Source organism: Rhinolophus sinicus, unplaced genomic scaffold (assembly GCF_036562045.2).
Source record: "Rhinolophus sinicus isolate RSC01 unplaced genomic scaffold, ASM3656204v1 Contig296, whole genome shotgun sequence".
Classification (NCBI taxonomy): domain Eukaryota; kingdom Metazoa; phylum Chordata; class Mammalia; order Chiroptera; family Rhinolophidae; genus Rhinolophus; species Rhinolophus sinicus.
In genome coordinates, this window is record NW_027424095.1 from 1 (window position 1) to 6,654 (window position 6,654).

Here is a 6,654-nt window from a genome sequence, read left to right on the forward strand (position 1 = left end):
AAAATGTCTACTTTGTATCACCTGATCTTGTTTATGAATTCAGTGCCATACTCCCCAACTCTACCTACTTGAAGAGACCTCATATTTAATCTTTTGTTAATAAATTTTCTTATCTAAATAGCAGAAATTTTCCAACCTAGCCCAGTATTCCATATGGTGATTAATAATGATTAAATACTGCTGAAAAGTGACAGCTTTTTGAACCTCTGCTATGTACTAGACACACTAAGTACTTCTCATACGTATCATCTTAATTTTTATGACAGCCATTTGAGGAGCAATTATCTCTCAGGAAACTGAAGCTTAAAGAGGTTAAATAACTAGCTAAAGGTCACAGAGCTCAGTTATAGATCTGGGCATAGAATGCCATTGGTATTACTCCAAAGTGTGCTCTTAAAACTGCAGTTCTTAATTGCTTCTAATATCTTTTGGTTGACTGAGCTTTTCAAATTAGAATGACATTTCTGAAATAACCTTAAAAAATATGTATACGTAAGGATGTTATCTGTATGTGTATGCTTAAGAAATTATGGCAATATTGCTGTAATGTATAATAGACATGTGTCCTATAATGACATTTTGGTCAATGCTGTGGTCCCTTGAGACTTTACTGTAGCTGAAAAATTCCTATCACCACAGCTGTTGTAAGGTCACAGAGCAACACATTACTCACGTGTTTGTGGGGATGCTGGTGTAAGCACACCTACTGCACTGCCAGGCATATATTAGGTTGGTGCAAAAGTAATTGTGGTTTCCACAATTTTTTTTTTTTTAACCTTTTAAACTGCAATTACTTTTGCACCAACCTAATAGAAGTATAGCACAATTATGTACAGTACATAATATTTGACATAATAAATGTTCCTGGTTTATGTATTTATTATACTATACTTTCTCATCATTATTTTAGAGTGTACACTTTCTACTTATAAAGTTTGCTGTAAAACAGTGTGCCGTGTCACACTGGCAGCAGCCTCATACATCTTGTTTACCGAGCCTCTTGATTGCATCATTTTCTCTTATGCTGGATTTAATCTCATGTTGCACATGCGGTACTGGCCTGTAGCCTAAGAGCAATAGGCTATACCATCTAGCCTAGATGTGTGGTAAGCTAGACCAGGTAGGCTTGTGTGAGTGTACTCTATGATGTTTGCTCAACGACAAAATCGCCTAACGATGATTTTCTCAGAACGTATCTCCGCTGGCACATGACTGTAACTTTGAAAACAACAAATTGTTTGGAGAAATGGTTAAATTACCTAAGGTATAACCACACAAAAGAACACTGCTACGTTTTCAAAAATGGGTAGATCTATATGTATTTCTATGGAAGATCTTTAAGACAGAAGACAGTATCTGTAGAATAATATATAAAGTTTCTTTTATATAAACAAACCAAAACCAAGCTAGATGATCAAATACATAATGAATAGAAAACCATCTGCTGGTTACATTCAAAACTCTTAGCAGTGGCTCTCTTTGGAGAGGTAAGTGGAATGGACAGTGATGGAGACTTTTATTTTTTAATCCATATAATTTCGTACTGGAATTTATTCTACATCATGGAGGTATTCATGTAGCAGTTGTCCAAAAATGTTAAAAGACTTTAAAGAACAAACACAAAATGGTTACACGTAGTCTCATTACAACAGTGTAAAAATGTACAAAGTCAGAAATAAGCTTTGAAAAAAAAGCATGGTCCCCCCAATCCTTGATTAGGTAATGTGTTCTAATGTATAAAAAAGTGAACAGAATCACACCAAGGAAAATTTGCATGTCTATTTTATTTCCGTTAGAAAAATATTAGCTAAATAAAATTTTGGTCCATTTTTTTTTTCCTTTACCTCTACCATTCAAACTTAAATCTTTAATTTTATTCAAGTAAAAGCAGAATCATATATCTGACATGAGAACTAAATATTCACACCATTAAATTAATAGGATTTAACTGAATTAGGTGTATTCTTTATTATTTCTCAGGAATAGTAACTCATTTTTCCTGCATATTATTTCCCTTTACTTTTATTTATTTGAGTAACTGTGCAACGCAAAGGTGTCTCTTTTCTCACATCCAGTAATGTGAGTGTGCATAAATGTACTTTATAATATCAGTAACTAGATCCATTATCTAATCTTTAATTCATATTCAATTCCCCTTATTATATGGTATTTCCATAATATTTCAAATATTTTTGTCAGTCTGACAGTTTCCAACATTGATTATAAAAGTTAAGATGTTAATTTAAAAACATTATTAATTTTCCAGACTAAATAACACCAGGTTCCCTTAGAGTGATGCTGTTGTCAGAGGGCCTTGTACAGCTACTGCTTCAATCTCAATGCGGCCTCCCTGTAAGGAAAATAATGAAACAGTGTTTAGATCATTTTTTACAAATTAAGAGAGGTCCATACTATGTTTCCCCGATTCCCCGAAAGTAGGACCCAGCTGGACAATCAGCTCTAATGAGTCTTTTGGAGCAAAAATTAATATAAGACCAGGTATTACATTATTATTATATATATATATTATATTACATTATATTATATTACATTACACTACACTACACTACACTACACTACACTATACTATATTATACCCGGTCTTATATTATAGTAAAATAAGACTGGGTCTTATATTAATTTTTGCTCCAAAAGACGCATTAGAGCTGATTATCGGCTAGGTCTTATTTTCGGGGAAACACAGTAATACCTACTAAAAACATACAACTAACAGGAATACAGCATTTTTAACATTAAACTTTGCAAAGAAAGAAGAGGGAAACATTTACTAAGAACCTATGATAGGCCAGGTTACAGTGCTGATCATGTTCGTACACATTAGTTCATGCGACTCTCCCAGCAGCTCTATTAGACAGGTGTTCTCTTCTCAATTCAGAGATTGTTACATGGAAGCTCAGAAAGGTCATTTAACCTGTCCCACGGCACAAAGCTAAATGGCAGAGGTTCAAACCCACATCTTATGATCCCAAGTTCAGAGCTCCTAACACCTTAACAAGTTTGATGACACTGATCATTCTAAATAACAACCACTAAAAGCAATAAAAATACCACTTACAAACCTGGCTCACTTTACATAGTCTCTAAGTAACATAAATCAATATAGCTGCTATTTCACTTTTTCTCACAGTTTAAGTATTCTGTAATGTCCATGTGTGGCCTTAATTTTTAATTTTCTGAAATTTTAAGACGTATTTAAAAAATTTCGTAAGTTTTTTAATTTTTCCTTATGCATGTAATATTGGGTGTTTCCTTTTAGACTTTAAGTTCCTGGAAGTTAGGGACTATTTCTTTCTTTTTTAAAATTTCCTACCACAGTGCTTAGTTAGTTAGAGTCAGAAAACAATGTAGAAATTTAAAATTGTGCTCATTAGTTATTTTAAAGTGTACTTACTTTAGGCAAAGCAGCAACCTGGTAAGCAGCTCTTGCAGGAAAATTACTCTTGAAATCTAAAATGAAAAGAATTTCATTTTAGTTTTCAGATAGTGTATTGTTACTCAGTACAGCATAATCAAGACTCTGGAAAGTGCTTCATAGATTTCTCAGTTCTTAGATATAAGCAACATTGAGAAAAAGAAGCTCACATTCATATTTGTTTGATAAAATATTTTGCCATATGACTCCTATGATATTTAATACTTTTAAAATGTATTAGCTTTCCGGGAAAAAATGAAAACACTCACATACAAGGTCTGACAATTAAGTCTGCGAACTAGTTGCAATGATGTTGCTAACCTTTTTTGATATCAGAGGGATTATTCATTATGAATTTGTACCAACTGGACAAACAGTTAACCGAGTTTACTATTTGGAAATGCTGAAAAGGCTGCGTGAAAAAGCTAGATGACCTGAACTTTTCACCAACAATTCATGGCTCTTGCATCACAATACACAACACTGTAAACAAATAACTGCATTGCAACACCCTCCTTACTCACCTGATCTGGCCCCCAATGACTTCTTTCTTTATCCGAAGATAAAGGAAATATAGAAAGGAAGACATTTTGATGCTATTCAGGACATCAAGAGTAATACGACAGCACTGATGGCCATTCAGAAAAAGAGTTCCAAAATTTCTTTGAAGGGTGGACTAGGCACTGGCTTCATTGCATAGCTTCCCAAGGGGAGTATTTGAAGGTGACCGTAGTGATATTCAGCAATGAGGTATGTAGTACTTTTCCAGGATGAGTTCGCGAACTTAATTGTCCAACCTCGTACTCTGATACTTTGATTTTGTTTGATATGAATGGGGTTTTGTTTTTAAAGTGATAGTTATAAAAGTTATCGAAATAGGGAACAACTGTCCATCCCCAGAAATTTTGACAGGTGATTACACTGCTAACTTTGGTTTACTCTAGCCCTTTCTTCAGGACAGAATAAGTAATGATGCTTTGTCCATGTTACACCTTTGTCTCATCTCACCAGTTGGTAGGGACACCCATTTTCCCCACTAAGACAACAATGTTAATAAGTATAGATAACAATTTACTGAGTACTTACAACACGCCAACATCTGTTCTAATGTGTTTACATGTTGTATTAACTCATTTAAGCATTCCAACAACCCTATGAGGTTTCATCCCCATTTTGCATATGAGGAAACCAAGGTATAAAAATGTGAAGTAACTAGCTAATGATTCTGAGAGACACTATAGAGATGGTTGCTAACCATGTCACAGCAATAATAAATATAATCTGTGTTTAAGAAAAATTATTAGGAGGGCTTAAAAAGCCTGAGAAGGGTGTAACAGAATTAAGCTTTAGGAAAATGGATTTGTAGGGTATATTATTCTAAGGAATGCAATAGAAATATCTTGGATCTCTTTTGTGGGGGCACATGTATGTACCCAATCAGACTATTCATTTTTTTAGGACAGGGTCTGTGACCAACCATTTCTTTAGCATCTCCTATCACTCTTAATTCATAATGGACACACTTTAAGGTTAATAGATTCCTCTCTCTCTCTCTCTCTCTAAATTGGGGAATATTAGGGAATAGTGTGTTTTTCCAGGACCTATCAGCTCCAGGTCAAGTCGTTGTTAATCTGGTTGTGGAGGGCGCAGCTCACTGGCCCATGGGGATCGAACCTGCGACCTGGTTGTTATGAGCACTGCGCTCTAACCAACTGAGCCAACCCGGCCGCCCCAATTCATTTCTCTTTAATGAAAAATAGTAATAAAGCCAAATTACTTACACTGTTTGTAGATTTCATTGACAGTACCGAAGTCATTTATGTCAGCCAGCAAAACAGTTGTTTTACCACTAGAAGATAAATACATTGTCATTAGGTTTAGCTATTTGGTCTGATTCAAAACATTACTTAGAAAACAGAATATGGTACTATGGCTCTCTTGATTAAAATGATACTGAAATTAAAACAACTTTAAAAGCAACAAAGATATGGCATGATATGTCAAAAAGACCAAAGAAACATCAAATAGAAATGTGATGTAATACCAAGTTGCTCACCATTAGTGAAGTCACAGCCTGCAGCTTTCAGAATTTCACCCATGTTTTTAAATGCCTGTGAACCAAGGCAAGAAAGGCCTGAGGACTGATGTTATATTAAAGCTTTAAGGCAATTAATCATATTTTACTAATACCTCCTTAAATAGTTTATGCTGAAGAAAAATTCTCCCTTTCTAGGAAATTCTACTCTTTCTAGGCCCTTCTAAATAAATCTAAAACAAATCAGGCTAGATCCATACAACTAAATTAATATTAAATTGTTACATGATAAAATAAAACCAAGATGCAGAATAACATGCACAATAAGTTACCGTGTGTGTGTGTGTGTGTGTGTGTGTGTGTGTGAACATTTATGCTGGTACAAGCATTGACTGTCTCTGGAAGGATGTATAAGAAACTAGAAACAGGACCGGCCCGGTGGCTTAGGTGGTTGGAGCACTGGAGCTCCTAACACGGAGGTCACTGGTTCGATTCCCACATGGGCCAGTGAGCTGCGCCCTCTGCAGCTAAAATTGTGAACAATGGCTCTCCCTGGAGCTGGGCAGCCGTGGGCTGCTGCGGGCAGCTGTGGGCTACTGAGTGCTGCCATGAGTGTCCAGCAGCCATCGTGAGCAGTCAGCAGCCCACAAGAGCTGCAAGCAGCAGACTGACGATCAGTGACCCAGCCGGAGGCAGGGGGTCGGCGGGGGGCAAGGCTCATAATATCAGCATGGGCCAGGGAGCTGTGTCTTACACAACTAGACTAAGAAACAACAGCTTGAACTGGGGTGGGGGATGGAGGCGGAAGAAGGTGGAAAAAAAAAAAGAAATTAGGAACAGTGGTTACTTCTGATGAAGGAAGCTGGAGTGAGGGGGGAATAAAGGTGGGAGACATCTTTTCACTGTCTATGCTTTTTTATAGCTTTTGAATTTTTTTGCCATACCCACATATTACCTATTTAATTATTTTTTAAAAAACAAAAATATCATCAAATGATACATGACCAGTAAAGTGGAGAGGAAGAATGAATTGAAAAAATAAGTTAAGGGAAAGGTGAAAAACTGGTATTTTCTCTAACTCCAGAATGTGACATACATAATTTACAAATACATACTGTTTCTGAGAAAAAGGAAAAAAAAACCCTTTAAAGTCAAATATTGCTTTAAGGGAAAACAAGTTTTAATG

The 6,654-nt window shown here is 35.7% G+C and overlaps 1 long non-coding RNA gene across 1 annotated transcript; it reads right to left on the reverse strand.

The window, feature by feature from the left end:
• Window positions 1-1,765: 1,765 nt before the first annotated feature.
• LOC141569944 (uncharacterized) lies at window positions 1,766-5,283 on the reverse strand. Its single transcript, XR_012493673.1, has 3 exons — window positions 5,215-5,283; window positions 3,413-3,468; window positions 1,766-2,350 (listed from the first exon to the last, which is right to left on the reverse strand). It is a non-coding gene; the product is annotated as an uncharacterized LOC141569944 (long non-coding RNA).
• Between the last annotated feature and the right edge of the window lie 1,371 nt (window positions 5,284-6,654).